Below are 16,065 nucleotides of genomic sequence, written 5' to 3'. Positions count from 1 at the left end.
TAATCATATAATAAAGTTTAAAGTTTTTAAAATAAAACCATCTGAGAACTCCGACAACCGTGTCTAAGTTTTAACCTCAAGAATTATCTAAAATAAAACCAGAATGTAAAGAATAAGGTAATAAGCTTAGTGCAATTCTTAACACAACGATACAGTAATAACAGAAATTATAACATTATAACCAGAAAATATACAAAGTGTCATAAACAATACATAATTCAGAATTGATGCTTTACGTAATTATGTCAATGCAAAATTTTTCAGAAAAGTTTCTACCCAAGTCTGCTACACACCAAAAAAGAGTTCCCAAAAACTAATCCAACCAAAAATATGCCAATATGTGGACAAGTCACAGATTTGTAGATAAATTTGCAGAATTGCAGACAAGCTGCCAGAAATGTGGTCATGCCACCAAAATTGCAAATAAACTAAATATGTGGTTAAACCACTAGAATTGTAGATAAACTGCCAGATCTTCCTCTTTACATAATCGTTCCAACCTAATGAAAAATGACATGTTTTTAACTAAAACAAAGGAGAATAATAGGCATGATCAGAGCATGCAAATAGAGGCAGAAATAGGAGGCACGATTTAAACATGCGATCAGAGACAAAACTGTGCCATCAATTCCTATACAATCAGTGAAATAGTACAACAAGCGCATTTAATGATGGGTTCAGAATTATTGATATCAAAATTCACATTTTTAATATGCGGCTAAATTTCTATTATAGTGTGCATGAATCATCATGTAATCAGTCTCAATAACATATTTGGGACATGCATCAATAACTCATAATATATGAACATCACCAAATCATGAAAAAATATACTTACATAATTGGCATCACAAATTTATCAAATCAGAAACACTTACTTGAAATCAATCCTTTTGAAGGATTTATCACTCACCAAAATATTCTAGATGTTAAAACAATCACTAGCATAAACTATTTTCATATAATCTTGTAAATCAATTAAACACAACATCATTTGGATAAAACCTACACTTGAAAGTAAGCCTTATCACAATACACTCTAGTGATAAAAAAAAACTAGTCAGATCTCTTTTGATCTAATCAAATAATAACATTATGACACGAAAGGAACACTCGTTACTTTTGGCCATGAACTGAAATATAATCTCTTAAGAAGTTGGATAAAGAACTTACCTTAATACCTTTTTGAAAGAAGATCCAAATGTTTCTCTTATGTTAGAGTAAATTTGAATTATCTGGATTAGATCCTTCAAGAAATGTGTTATACAAGTTTTAGATCATATATTTGGCTAACGTAAGAAAAGAAATATTTGAGATTAGATTTACTAATCGATACTTACACTAAATCGACTAGATTGGGAGTGTTAATGATTCATCGAGAATAAGTAGAAGAAAAGATGTTAAAATAAAATTAGTATATAACTTATTTACTGAATTAAGAAAAGTAGAAGAAGAGATGTTAAAATTTAGTTTTGACCCAAAAATTAAAGAGAAGATAAAAATGGAGAAAATTGGAGGGCGACGGCGGAGGTGGTGCGGCGACGTTACGACGATGGTAGTGGATGAGCTTCAGGGGTGGTAAGAAGGGAGTGAGGAAGGAGGAACGAAGGTGAAAATGTGGTGGCTGGATGATGTAATAGTGGTTAATGGTGCAAAAGTGGTGGCAAAAACAAATGAAGGTGGCAGCTCAAGGTAGTGCAAGAGAAAAAATGGAAGAGAGGAGAAGAAGTTGTTGAACAAAAATGAGAAAATGGTTATTATAAGATGGAAGAGGCGGCACAAGCTAGTCAATTGGGAGAAATTTGAAAAATAGTGAAAAGAGGGGAAAAAAGAAAAGATGAGGGAATATATGGAGTGGAAAAGGGAGTAAGAAGAGAAACTAGAGCAATGCATGGTAGGAAAGCTTATAGGGTAACTAAAAGAGGCGAAGAAGGGGGTATTGACCAAGATTTAAATGCAAAAAATAAATAAATTAAATAAAGAGGTGAGGGAATCAAACTAGGGTCCTTTGTGAAAATTAGCTTACTCTTAACCACTATGTTAAAAGTCTCATGAATTGATGATAACTAAATTTAAATCAGGTGTGACACCATGGCATTATGAGGTAATATGCCAAGATGGCAAATTTGTGTAAGACCATGGATGAAAGACTCTATGGCTCTATAGAGATCAAGTCCATGGGGACAATAAACACAAAACAAGGATGAAGTCCACAGGAACAATAAACACAAAATAGGGATGAAGTCCGTCAGGATAGTAAACACAAAACAGAGATGAAATTCACCAAAATAGCAAGCACGAGATAAGTCCACCAGGACAGTAAGCAACGGTGAGTCTACTGGGAGGAGAAAAATGAGGTAAGAAAGTTATAGAAATGTAGCTAGCCTAAAACATCCCTTAGAATTCGCCATGGAACAAATGTGGAAAGTACATCAAGATCTCAAATGGGGAGTAAAGGCTAGTTGGCCAAGCATGAAAGTGATAAGAGTAGATGTGATAACCGATAAAGCATGGGGTGAAGACCTAATGAGAATCAGAGATAGGCCATGCAGAAGTTTGCCTAAGTATGGAAAAGTAGAAGAAGGCAGAATGTCTATCGAAGCTACTCCTTTTTAAGTAAAGTCTACTACAGATAAATCACAATGATAACCACTAGGAAAGAAACGAGAAATTGAGCTAACAAGCTCTTATAGGCGCATGATTGATATTCTGCTAGTTCAATTGGATAGAGCAACTTTCGTGTGTAGGATAAGAGAGTTCCCAAGTAAAGACTGGTGTATGTGGTTGACTGCCGGAAGTAATCCCCCTTCTACAATCAGTAAGGTGGAATGAGGATGGGTTTGCCAAAGTGACGAGATATGCTGAAGGTCAAAACCACATGGAAGTATCAATCAGTCCTTCGGGACTAAGGTATGAAAAGGAAGAGTCTGCCAAGGATTGGTATCATTATGTCCACCAAGAAAGGTATGTCCTAAGGACCCTTGGCTGGAGAGACAAGGGAAGGAATACTGAGGTATAGTAAAGGAGGAACAAGCGTATATCCAAGTAAGCCATAGGGAAACTAACACTCTGTAGGTGAGGTATATGAAAGAAAAAGAATAATGAGAATAAAGGATAAGCTCCATTGAAATGACGAGGTGTCTAGTGGTAAGTTTGACCAGTGGATGGTCGGATGACTCGAAATCTCAGGTGGAGATCACTGCCATGGTAAGGCAATTTGTCATGATCGAACAAGGAAAATTATATTTATATTAGTTTGCATTTGTTACCCCCTATGTAGTAGGGTTTATTTATGATATGATTAAGGAACTCACTAAGTTCATTGGAACTTACTAGAGTTTGTATGATGTTCATAGGACTTTTGAGAATGATAGAGAACTTCGAGGAGGGACCAAGCCAGATGGAGCAAAATCAAGGATTGCAAGAAGTTAGAGTCATTCATATAGAAAAGGGGTACCAGTGGAGGCTTCGCCTCAAGATCAAAACAACGAAGCTCAATAGCTTCTCTAGAATCTAGACTTTTAAGACCAATAGTCCTTAGTAAAGTTTTAATAAAATCTTTGTTAACAAATCGATGAATTAAAGGATTAAGTATTCAATAGTTTAAGACCTTAGTTGTAAGAATTATTATTATTAGAATTAGTTGATTATAGGTTCATTTTTGATGCTCCATACTCAGATTTGGTGGACGGGTTAGGTGTGGGCTGTTACAAGTTTTTGGTACAATAGCATTCGAATAGCATAGTAAAAGTTAAAAGTTCGTTCAAGCATGCTTATGAGTGCCAATACAATGCAATTTTAGTTTAACATAAAAAAAAAGGTCCTAGCCCGCTTCTACACTCTATAATAAGAGTTCCCCGAAACTCTTTTAACCTTAACACTCTAATTTTTGGATAAACCACCAGTGTTTGCAGGTTAATACGCTGACATTAAGTTGTGAATGCATAATGTGTTTGTAGATAAAAACTACTAGTAAGTTTATGGATAAACCACTAGTGTTTAGAAGTTAATACGCTGCCAGTGGGTTGTGAATGCACAACCTGTTTGTAGATAAAAGTTGCCAGTAAGTTTATGGATAAACAACCAGTGTTTACAGATAATTAAACTGTTAGTACAGTCTCCTTTCAATCATCCCATCCTATGCAATGAGCATGACATGCTAACAACAATACAATACAAAAACAATAAACATGCTTAACATGTATTCAGTTCAATAGTAGTAGTAGATATGTATGACATGTATTCGGTTTATCAGTAACAGTAAGTATGTTGATCATGCAACCGACATGTACCAAGCACATATCATGCATATATAGTAATAGTTTAGTTGATTAGATCATGGATTCCAACATTTTTCATATTATCAAGGACTCAATTGAATAAGATAAAACACTAAAAATAGTTGAAGGACTATTCAATGACTGAAGTGAACAATCATAAAATTTTAAGCAAAACTATAAAATAGGTGACATAGGGTCGTGTGCCTAGGTTTTCTGGGATGCTATAGGTCGTGTAGAGTGGTTACATGATCATGTAACAAATTGTGGTTGTATGGCAAGTACAATATTTACCTATAAGAGGGACACGACCTGTAACACCCCACACTCGTGTCCTATGCTAGGTCAGAATATGAGGCATTACCTAACTTAAACTTATGCATATAAACGTTTTCATAATACCAAAACATGGTCAAATTAAAACTTTTTCAATTTTATCTATAAACTTCTTAATAAGAGTCTACTAAGCCCTAAACATCCATTAGAACCCATTCGAAAACAATCTGAGTCCTTTAAAGAACTCTGAAAATAACTCTTAACACAGGGGCACACACCAGTGTGACATTTCAACATGGTTGTGCTATTGGCTCATATGGCTCACACGGCCTAAGCAATATAGGGACATGCCTGTGTCATATACCCATGTGGAATTAATTCTAAATGCACACCTTCAGGAGTTTTTACACGGCCTGGAACACGCCCGTGTCTCAGGCCCGTGTCCTTCACACGGTCAGGACACGCCTGTGTGCAAAAACTTGGACATTATGTATCTGACATCAGCAATCCTTAAGGGTCACACAGCCAAGGCACACGCCCATGTGCTAGGTAGTGCGCTTCACATGGCTGAGATGCACAGCCGTGTCTCTTCCCGTGTGTTTACTACCATGCGTACTGACTTACAATTCTTATGTGCAGGGGACACACGGCCATATCATACGCCCATGTGGTAAACCATGTGTCACACACGGCCTAGACACATGCCCGTGTGACTACTCGTGTGGACAAAGTAAGGCTATTTACCAAGCCTTTTGGTCACCCTTTCTTATATAACCTGCACAAAAATCACTCATACTAATATAAGGGCACATCACATAGCCAAAATAACCACAATGGACAACATTTCATTTATGCAATTTACTCGTCCATGAAAATATCATCTTCCATTTATAAATCAAAATGAGTATTGACCATCATCCATGGCCTTATACAAAATGAGTGTCGTATTCATCATATGAGCCAACATATTATGGCTAACTAACAGAACACTAACAAAGACTCGAGTCCCTAAACATGCCAGAAAACAAAACAATGAAACTAGCTATACCAAGGTCTTGAGTGATAGTGTGATCGAAGATTTTGGTGTCATTGGATCCCCGATGCTAGCCTGGCAGCACTATAAGGAAAGAAAAGAAAGAAGGGTAAGCGTGGGAGCTTAGTAAGTACATATATGCAAATGAAGTGAAATTATAAGAAAATCATAGCCATCCAACGGTAGCTTGTCATACTTAAAAGATAAAAATCACTTAACGTCTCTATCTTACTTTTCCTTTCATTTATGTATAGTTAATACATATCGTTCCTTGCTCAGGTCCTAACCTTGAGTTCGGTATACATACCTCATCAAAGTATTCACCAACTAAATCTTTGGGTTACCCGTTGAACTCTCGAAATACATATGGATACGCGGGGAATTTGTGTCTAAATGCCATATACAAAATCAGGGTTACCTCGTGTTATGAAACGCTCACAATTGAGCTACTCACGGGCCTTTCTATCAAGTGAGGACCCGGACCCCATAGTTATCATGTAACGTTTGCTCATTGAGCCACTCACGGGTCTATACACAAAGTCAATACCCGGACCCATGTCACCTATAGCATTTAACTCATGAGTTCAGACCACATAATTTTTTTATAACATGCCTCTTTGTATCCTTTGCTATGTCGAAAGTTCAACGGGCTTCATATCCCATCGAATAGCATCGCATTTTTCTCACATCGTAATTTACTCACATAACATATCGTTTATACATTCATGGAAATAATTATAATTTAGGTACATAATAACAATAAGCTATTTATACATGCATATTATTAAAATATACCAAAGTAAACTTCGATAACACATTATTTACATATGTACTTACCTTGATACAAAATGATGAAGACGAGCTTAATCCCCATAAACTTTATTCTTACCCCGATCAAGACTCGAATCACGTTTCTCTTGATCTAAATTAATAAAATTCATTTATTTCATCAGCATATCAATTTAAACGCTCGAAAGTTCATAATTGAACAAATTGACTATTTTGTCCCTAGACTTTCACAAAATGACCATTTTACCCCTATACTCAAAAATCAATTTTTATCGAATTTCTTCATATTATAAACCTAGCTAATTACTTTATATACTAGAAGCAATCCAAAATTTCCATTATTTCACACATTTATTATCTATTTTAGAACTCAAGCAAAATAGTCCCTATTAGGGTTTTCATGAGAAATCCCTTTACAAAAGTTGTTTATTACTCACCAGAGGATCATATTCTTCCATAAAAATTTAGAAAACAACCTAAATGCTCTCATGGAAAAACCCTAGACTTTCAACCATTTTGCAAAATAGTCCCTCATTTAAAAGCTCTTGCTTCAAGGGGTCCAAAAATGTAAAAATCATCAAGAACAGTCATGAAAACCACTTACTTGTAAAGGCTTAAAGTAGCTGAAATTTTCAAGCTTCAAAAACCCCTCTATTGGCCAATTTTTCGGTGGAAGAACAAAGAGTGAAAAAGGTGAAACCTTTAGTTGTTTATATTATTCAAACTAGTCAAAATTGGTGACCAAACACCACCTAATTTTGACTTTCCCATAAATTTTTCCTCTATGGCCAACCAACCTAAGAATTAGGGGGTCTAATTGCTCTTTAAGGCCCCTAAATTAGGTTCTTTAGCTAATTGAAACTCTTGTATAGCAAAATAGGACTTTTTCACTTTGTACGATTTAGTCTTTTTTCACAATTAGGCAAGCAATCACTAAAACTAATTCATCAAAATTTTCATGTACTTATCTAATCATGCTACAATACATAAAATAATATTTAAAATAATTTCCTCGAACTCATTTTAGTGGTTCTAAAATCACTATTTTGACTAGCCCCAAAATCAAGCTGTTACAATTCTCCCCTTTTAGGGATTATTGTCCTCAAAAATCTTACCAGTAAAAAGGTTTGGGTATTGGCTTTTCATGATCTCTTCGGGCTCCCATGTGGCCTCTTCAACCCCACGTTTCTGCCATAACACTTTCACAAGGGGAACGTTCTTATTTCTCAGTTGCTTAACCTCTCGAGCTAGGATCTTAACAGGTTCCTCACCATAAGACATATCCAGATAAATCTCAACTTCTGCTAGCACAATCACATGCGAAGGATCTGATCTATATCTACGTAGCATGGACACATGAAACACGGCATGAATCTTTTCCAATTCTAGTGGTAAGGCCAATGGATAGGCAATCGACCCTAATTTTTCAGTAACCTCATAGGGTCCTATGAAATGAAGACTCAACTTGCCTCTTCTACCAAATCTGAGAACTTTTCTCCATGGGAATACTTTCAAAAACACTCGATTGCCAACTTGAAATTTGATCTCTTTCAATTTCAAATCCGCATAGGATTTCTGCCTATCCGAGGTGGCCTTCAAACAGTCACGAATTACTTCAACTTTCTCTTCAGTAAACTTTACTAGATTGACCCTGTGAATCTGACTTTCTCTGAGCTCGGTCTAATATAAGGGCGTTCAACACTTTAGCCTATATAAAGCCTCATAAGACACCATCTTCAAACTCGACTGATAGCTATTATTGTAGGCGAATTTAACCAATGATAAGTACCTTTCCCAACTACCTTGAAATTTGAGAACACAACATCGTAACATGTCTTCTAGAATCTGAATCGCTCTTTCCGACTGACTGTCAGTTTGCAGCAGAAATACCGTGCTGAAACTCAACTTTGTTCCCAATGCCTCTTGTCAAGGTAAATCTCAGGTCCCTATCCTAAATAATCGACAAGGGAACCCCGTGTAGTCTCACAATTTCAGAAACGTACAAGTCAGCCAATCTCTCAAGGGAGTAGTCGGTACGCACTAGTATAAAATGTGTCACTTTGTTAGCCTATCCACAATAACCCAAACAGCATCCCTTTTCTTCAAGGTTACCTGTAAACTCGTCATGAAATCCATAGTAATCTGATCCCACTTCCACTCAGGAACCGTGATAGGCTGAAGTAGACCCGAAGGTACTTGGTGTTCAGCCTTCACTTGCTGACACACAAGACACTTGGAAACGAACTCTGAAATGTCTCTTTTCATTCCTGGACACCAATACATTTTCTTCAAATCATTATACATTTTCGTACTCCTGAGGTGTATTGATAAACAACCACTACATGCCTCATCTAATATCTTCTGAATCAATTCGGTGTCCTTAGGAACACAAATCCTATCCCAGAATCTCAAGCAACCATCGGAACCAATCTGAAAATCCGATTCAACATCCGATTTGCACAGGCTTTTCTTGGATAGTAATTCGCTATCACTCTTCTGAGCCTCAAAAATTTCTTGAAGAAATGTCGGTCTAGCTATTAACTTTGCTAGAACTGAACCATCCTCTGACAAGGTTAATAAGGCATTCATTGCTCTCAAGGCAAACAATGATTTTCTACTTAATGCATCAACGACCACATTCGCTTTTCCCGGATGGTAATCTATAATCAATTCATAATCTTTTAGTAGTTCCAACCATCTACGTTGCCTTAGATTTAAATCCTTTTAGGTCATAAGTACTTAAGACATTTATGATCGGAGTATACATGGCATATCTCTCCGAAAAAATAATGTCTCCAGATCTTCAGAGCAAATACTATGGCGGCCAACTCTAAGTCGTGTGTCGAATAGTTCTTCTCTTGAGGTTTCAGTTGTCTCGAGGCATAAGCCACAACTTTGCCCTCTTCCATAAGTACACATCTCAACCCATTCAAAGAAGCATCGCTATAAATCACGAACTCTTTTCTTGATTCGGGTTGTACTAGTACGGGAGCCTTAATCAACAACATCTTCAACTTCTTGAAATTGTACTGATACCTATCCGACCATTCAAACTTAACTCCTTTTTTAAGCAACCTTATCATGGGAGTCACAATCATAGAGAAGTCCTTTACAAATCGTCTGTAATAACCAGCCAACCCTAAAAAGCTTCTAACCTCAGTCACACTCTTTGGCGGATTCCATTCAACAATAGTAGAAACCTTGTTGGGATTGACCCTAATACCATCACACGAGACAATATGACCCAAAAAGCTGACTTCTAAAAGCCAAAACTCACTTTTACTAAATTTGGCATACAACTAATTGTCCCTCAGAGTCTGTAAAACGGTTCTCAAGTGTTTGGCATGTTCTACCCTAACTCTAGAGTATATCAGGATGTCATCAATGAATACAACTACAAACTTATCTAAATATGGCCGAGATACCCTATTCATTAAATCCATAAACACAGAGGGAGCATTTATTAAGCCGAAAGGCATGACAAGAAACTCATAGTGGCCATACCACGTTCTAAAAGCGGTCTTAGGCACATCTACTTCTTTAACTCATAGTTGATAGTAGCCAGATCTCAAGTCAATCTTAGAAAACCATGCTGCTCGCTTCAGTTGGTCAAACAAGTCGTCAATTCGCGGCAACAATTATTTGTTCTCGATCGTCCTCTTATTTAATTGTCGGTAATCTATGCACAACCTCATAGATCCATCTTTCTTTTTCACAAATAACACCGGAGCATCCTATGGTGAAAAGCTTGGTCTCACAAAACCTTTGTCAGTCAATTCTTGCAACTGTGACTTTAGTTGTTTCAGCTCAGTCGAGGCCATTCGATACGGAGCAATCGAAATAGGTGTGGTCCTTAGCATTAGCTCTATACCAAATTTAACCTTTCTATTAGGAGGCAACCCAGGCAACTCTTCCGGGAATACATCCACATATTCACTTACAACTGGTACTAACTCAACCTTCAACTCCAATTCCTTAGTATTCATTACAAAAGCCAAATAAGCTTCACATCCTTTCCTCAAACATTTTTGGGTAGACATGGAGGATGTCACCGTAGGCAAGTTCCCTAGCTCATATGATTTAACCCAAAGGGTTTCACCATTTTCACATTTTAATCTAATAACCTTTTGTCTATAATTTACTACAGCATCATGGAATGTCAAACAATCCATACCCAATATGACATCAAACTCATTGAATGGTAACAACACCAAATCGGCCGAAAAACAATGACCTTTAACTACTAAAGGATACTTCTTACATACTTTATCGACTATCACATGTTTGCCTAATGGGTTTGACACTTTAATCATAAATTTTGTAGACTCAACAGGCATATTCATGCTAGACACCAACTTCACGCACACATACGAATGAGTAGAACCAGGGTCAATCAAAGCAATAACAGTATTATCATAGAGAAAGAATGTACCGATGAACACATCAGGAGAGGATGCATCTTCACGTGCATGTATGGCATAGGTCCTAGCCGGAGTTCTAGCTTCAGACCTTATAGTGGTGTCTCTCGTCACATTCTTGCTACCAGCCTTAACTCCATCATTTTTTTGATGTCTTCCTTTAAAATTGGTGCCACCTAGCCTTGTACTCTGAAATTTTTTCTTTATCATTCATCTCAGGGCAATCCTTAATAAAGTGGTCTTGAGAACCACACCAAAAACAAGATCCATCGTTCATTCTACACTTGCTGAAATGATTTCAACCACAATGCTGGCATTCTGGTTTGGAAGATCTAACATTGCCCATGCTAGCCACTGATGTAGCCCGAGACTTAAAATCCAAATATTGTTTCTTACGATATTGGTATGAATGTCCAGCTGATGCATGAGAACGAGAGTAGGTGTCTCTAGATTTCTTGGATTGTGATGGAAATGACTTGCTCGTATGACTCTTCCTTACATCTCTAGATTTCTATTTCTTTATTAATTCATCGACTTTATAGGCCCAATCAACGAGTACTATAAACTCTTTCAACTTAAGGACACCCATTGACAGTCTAATGTCCTCATTAAGTCCGTCTTCAAACCTTCTACCCATTTTGGCCTCGGAGGATACACACTCCCAAATGTACTTACTATGTTGGACGAACTCTCTTTTATATTCAGTGATCGTCATACGACCTTGTTTCAAATTAAGGAATTCCTTATGCTTTTGATCCATAAATCTTCCACTGATGTACTTCTTCCAAAACTCCTCTTGGAAGAATTCCCATGTGACCCTTTCCTGAGGTACCACTAACACTAACATCTTCCACCAGTAGTATGCAGAGTCTCTCAATAAAGATATGGCATACTTCAAGAAATCTTTAGAAGTGCAAGATAATTCATCAAATACCCTGAGGGTATTCACAAGCCAGAATTTTGCCTTTTTAAGGTCATCATCTTTTTTCGCATGGAACTCCACGGCTCCATGCTTTCGGATCTTATCCACTAGAGGTCTATTCTGCCTCTCAAGGTCCATTCCCTGGGGTACTATGGGGACAGGTTGAGGGATAGGTGGGGAGAAGGGGGTTAAGTATTTGGGTTCGCTCGGATGAACTCCATGTACCACTCATTCATCATGTGGAGAAAGGCCTCTCGAGCCTCTTCTCCTCCTCCCGGACTAACCGTGAGAGGTCAATTATTGGATGGCACCACCCCTTCGGCAAGGGTCAGTGCGTTGCTTTCTACATCGTCTGCCATAGTTTGATAGGGATCCATTACTATATGAAAACACAATTTAAAAAGGTCAAGAGTCGTCACACTATCATGATTTATTTATGGCATGTATAGCTAGACTCCTACACATGCTACATTAGTCTGAAAACCAACTAAACCGTATCTATGATACCACTAAATGTAACACCCCACACCCATGTCTCACGCCTGGTCGGAATATGTGGCATTTCCTAACTTAAACTTATGCATATAAACGTTTTCATAATACCAAAACATGGTCAAATTAAAACTTTTTCAATTTTGTCAATAAACTCCTTAATAAGAGCCTATTAAGCCCAAAACATCTATTGGAACCCATTTAGAAACAATCTAAGTCCTTTAAAGAACTCTGAAAATAGCTCTTAACATAGGGGCACACGCCCGTGTGACATTTCAACATGGTTGTGCTATTGGCCCGTGTAGCTCACACGGCCTAAGCAATATAAGGACACGTCCGTGTCATATACCTGTGTGGAATCAATTCTAAATGCACACCTACAGGGGTTTTCACATGGCCTAGAACACGCTCGTGTCTCAAGCCCGTGTCCTTCACACGGCCAGGACACGACCCTGTCTTAGCTCGTGTGTAAAAACTTGGACATTCTATTTTTGTAGCAATCCTTAAGGGCCACATGGCCAAGGCACACGCTCGTGTGCTAGGCCCTGCCCTTCACACGTCTGAGACACATGGCTGTGTCTCTGTCCGTGTGTTTACTACCATGCATATTGACTTACAATTCTTACGTGCAGGGGACACATGGCCATATTACACGCCCATGAGGTAAACAGTGTGTCACATACGGCTTAGACATACGCCTGTGTGCCTACCCGTGTGGACAAAATAAGGCTATTTACCAAGCCTTTTCGTCACCGTTTCTTATGTAACCTGCACAAAAATCACTCTATACTAACATAAGGGCACATCATATAGCCAAAATAACCACAATAGACAACATTTCATTTATACAATTTACTCATCCACGAAAATATCATCTTCCATTTATAAATCAAAATGAGTATTGACCATCATCCATGGCCTTATACAAAATGAGGATCGTATTCATCATATAAGCCAATACATTATGGCTAACTAACAAAACACTAAACAAAGACTCGAGTCCCTATACATGCTAGAAAACAAGACAATGAAACTAGCTATACCAAGGTCTTGAGTGATAGTGTGATCGAAGCTTTTGATGTCACTGGATCTCCGATGGTAGCTTGGCAGCACTATAAGAAAAGCAAAGAAAGGAGGGTAAGTGTGAGAGCTTAGTAAGTACATATATGCAAATGAAGAGTAATTATAAGAAAATCATATTCATCCAATGGTAGCTTGTCATGCTTAAAAGATAAAAATCACTTAACGTCTCTATCTTACTTTTCCTTTCATTTATGTATACTTAATACACCTCGTTCCTTACTTAGGTCCTAACTATGAGTTCGGTATACATACCTCATCAAAGTATTCACCAACTAAATCTTCGGGTTACCCGTTGAACTCTCAAAATGCATATGGATATGCAGGGAATTTGCGTCTAAATGCCATATACAAAATCAGGGTTACCTCTGTAGCGCTCCTAACCTGAATCGGTCACCGGAATAGAGTTACAGAGCATTACCGGAGTTACCGATTTATTTATCAGATATTTCATTTCATCTAACGTTCATATTTGGAACCAATTAAAATCAGACATATTGTCCCTTAACGTACTTATTTTTCTCGATATGTTGTACTTGAATTTATTACTCGTCTCAATTTAATTACTTTCCTTGTATCAACTTATCAAAGATAATCACCTATTTACAAGTCATGATAAATATTATTCTTTTGCCATTTCTTCATAAGCATAAATCAGGTAATTCATTATATCGATATTTCATGCATTTAAAAATACAATTCAAGTTACACTAACTTACCTCGTTACTTGTTCATGTTTATAATTTCATTAATTCGATATCTTTTCTTTTCCAAGTTCAAGCCTCGTATTCGAGTCATCCGGATCTTTACAAAGAAATTTGATTGTCGTTTTTATTTATTTCATGTTCTAATACATTCAATTGATGCTCTAAACAAAATTACCATTTTACCCCTAAACTTTTTAATTAATGACGATTTCATCCTTAGGCTAAAAAAATAAAATTCTTGCAATTTAATCCTTATTTCCAGCTATTATTCTCAAACAAATTGATAACAACCCATGAATTCTATAAAATATCAGAATTTTTCATAATTTCAACAATTTTCAATTTAATCCTTAAAACATGTTTTTCCCCGATCTTGAGCTAAATTAATAATTTCATTCAATTTTGTAATTTTAAATGATAAAATAATCCATTTCATGCAAATTGGTCATTTCTAACATTTTTACAAAATTACCCATAAAGTTTTACTATTATTCAATTTAGTCCCTCAGCCTGAAACATGCAAATTAGCCATGCTAGATGAGTATTCATACATATTTTCCTCCTCCTCCTCTCCGCTCCACATCCTTAATTTATATAACATGCTACAAATAACAATATCAATTATTTCACTATTTACTTATATGTATATTCAAAACTATCCATTTGCGTCATAGTCACTAAATTATTTATATCTTGAGCTACAGAACACGAAATTAAGATCCGCTAATTTTCAATGAAACTAGACTTATGTATCTTCTTACTATAAAATTTTCAGAATTTTTTGTTTAGCCAATAAGTACAGTTTATTCTTTAAAGTCACCCTTATTCTGCTGTCTGACAATTCCGACCCTTCTTAACTAAAAATTAATTATCTCATTATAAAGAATTCAAATAATTTTCCCGTTTATTTATATTGAATATAGACTCATTTATAATTCTAATCATATAAATTTAAGCCCCTAATTATTTTTCTCCAATTTTTTATGATTTTCAAAAGTTAGAACAGAGGAACCCGAAATCATTCTGACCTTATCTCACCAAATTTACTATATTTCACAATTTACAATTTCATTTCTTACACCGTTTCTTTTATAAGAAACTAGACTAAATAAGCTTTAATTTTATGTTTTAATTTAACCTCTAATTTGATTCCCACAATTTTTGGTGATTTTTCAAATTTAGACTATTGCTGCTATCTAGAATTGTTTTAGTGCAAGGTATTATTTTCTATGTTTATAACACCCTTATTTTCTTACTCTACACTATTTTTCATTATTATCTCTTTTTTTCTCTTCACTAACATGACAATAACATAAGGCCATATATAAGAAAACTCCAAACCAACATCAATTCCATGTTTTTTCGACAATATTAAACTTAAAAATATATTGAAATCTTGATATTCTTACCTTTTCTTATTGACTTCAATCTTTAACTTGATTTTTCTCTCTCCTCCAGCTTCTATTTCTTGAATCCAACTTGATATTCTTGCTCCCCATCATCTCCTTGCTATCTTTCTCTCTTGATGGCTATGGAAATTCTTTCAATTTTTAGGTGAAAATAATGTGTTTTTAGTGGAAGGACTAAATTGTAAAGAAAGAAAACTTCTTTTCTTCTTCCTCTCTCACGTTGGTTTGCATGGGAAAGAAAAGATGATGATTCTTCATCTTTCTTTCCTTATATATACTAAATAAAATAATAAAATATTATTTAAAAATCAATTTAAAGTATTAATAAACTAATATTTATTTATTTAATTTATCTAAAATATCTCCAACATCATCATTGTCTCTAGATTTCTCTCTCTTCCAATTGTCCATTTTACCCTTAGTGATCTCTTAAAATTCCATCTTGAGTCATCACTTAATTTGGTAAAATTATAATTTAGTCCCTCATAATTCTTCACCTATTCAATTTGGTCCTAATTCATCAATTTTCCTTGGTTTCTAGATCATTCCACCCTTAAAATATTTGCACTATTAGTCCTTCAAATTTTCATATTTAAACTTTAATCCCTCAAATTTTGAGTATTTACTCTTGGGCCACAAAACTTTTCTCACTTTTACAATTT

This window comes from Gossypium hirsutum, chromosome A05, assembly GCF_007990345.1.
Source record: "Gossypium hirsutum isolate 1008001.06 chromosome A05, Gossypium_hirsutum_v2.1, whole genome shotgun sequence".
NCBI classification, from domain to species: Eukaryota; Viridiplantae; Streptophyta; class Magnoliopsida; order Malvales; family Malvaceae; genus Gossypium; species Gossypium hirsutum.
The sequence above is the reverse complement of the archived record's forward strand: the minus strand, read 5'-3'. Positions refer to the sequence as shown.